We start from the raw sequence: 1,239 nt of genomic DNA, 5'->3' as shown, positions 1-1,239 counted from the left end.
AAGCTGTGTATAGGTTAACATTATATGATTCCTCTTTTTAGTAATACGTTTTGTTCTAGCTCCTGAACTTCATTTACTAAGCCTACTAAACATTTCTATATGCTCCATTTGGGACACTTTTCTAGTGTGTGTGTGTGTGTGTGTGTGTGTGTGTGTGTGTGTGTGTGTGTAGCTTGATAGGTTCCATACTTCAAACGAGTATGTAAGATTGGCAGTTGAGAAAGCAATTTGGGGAGGAGAATGCTAAGAAAGCCTCAAGAAATTTCCTTCCATTATTGTAAGAAGTATAAGAAGTTCAGGCTGCTGCCAAAAATGGCTGAGGGGCAGTTTCTAGTGCTGGATGGCAGAGGCCATCTTCTGGGCCTCCAAGCTGCCATTGTGGCCAAGCAGGTGCTACTAGGCAGGAAAGTGGTAGTTTGTACACTGTGAGGGCATTAACATTTCTGGAGATTTCTACAGAAACAAGTTAAAGTATTTGGCCTTTCTCTGCAAGCAGATGAACTCCAACCCTTCTCAAGGACCCTACCACTTCTGAGCCCCATGCCGCATTTTTTGGTGCACTGAGTGAGCGAGGCATGCTGCCCGACAGGACCAAGAGAAGCCAGGCTGCCCAGAAATGCCTCAAGGTGTTGGATGGGATCCCTCCAACCTATGACAAGAGAAAGCAGATGGTGGTCTCTGCCGCCGTCAATGTTGTACGGCTGAAGCCAACCAGAAAGTTTGCTTACCTGGGTCGTCTGGCTCATAAGCTCGGGTGGAAGTACCAGGCAGGGACAGTCACTCTGGAAGAGAAACGGAAGGAAAAGACCAACATCCACTATCTGAAGAAGAAACAGCTCTCGAGGCTAGGAAACAGGCTGAAAACGATGTCGAAAACAAAATCCGCAAGTTCACAGACTTCCTCAAGACCAACGGACTCCTGGTGTGAGCCCCGTAAAGATTGTTTGTGCCTCATGCCTGCCTGGCTTGCACTTCCTTCACCCCCTTCCAGGCAAGTGGGAACAAAAGATGCCTTAGTCACTGCTTCTATGGGTAGAGGATACTTTTAGACTGCTTGTGTTGGGTTTTATTAAAGTGAACTTACTTGGGCTTCAGAGTTTAAAGTGAAGAGAGTAGCTGGGCTGCACTGCCCATCTGCCCCAGTGCCACATTCTGCAGCTGTGAGAATGGGCACCCCCCCCCCCGCCCTCTCCCAGCCGCACACCTGGGCTGGGATGCACAGCCAAGCACATGCTCCGC

At 48.7% G+C, this 1,239-nt stretch overlaps 1 pseudogene; it reads left to right on the top strand.

The window, feature by feature from the left end:
• Positions 1-312: 312 nt before the first annotated feature.
• On the top strand, positions 313-928 carry LOC127196591 (60S ribosomal protein L13a-like; annotated as a pseudogene).
• The last annotated feature ends 311 nt before the right edge of the window (positions 929-1,239 follow it).

This window comes from Acomys russatus, chromosome 12, assembly GCF_903995435.1.
Source record: "Acomys russatus chromosome 12, mAcoRus1.1, whole genome shotgun sequence".
Lineage (NCBI taxonomy): Eukaryota > Metazoa > Chordata > Mammalia > Rodentia > Muridae > Acomys > Acomys russatus.
Note: the sequence above shows the minus strand (reverse complement) of the source record. Positions and strands in the feature narration are given on the sequence as shown.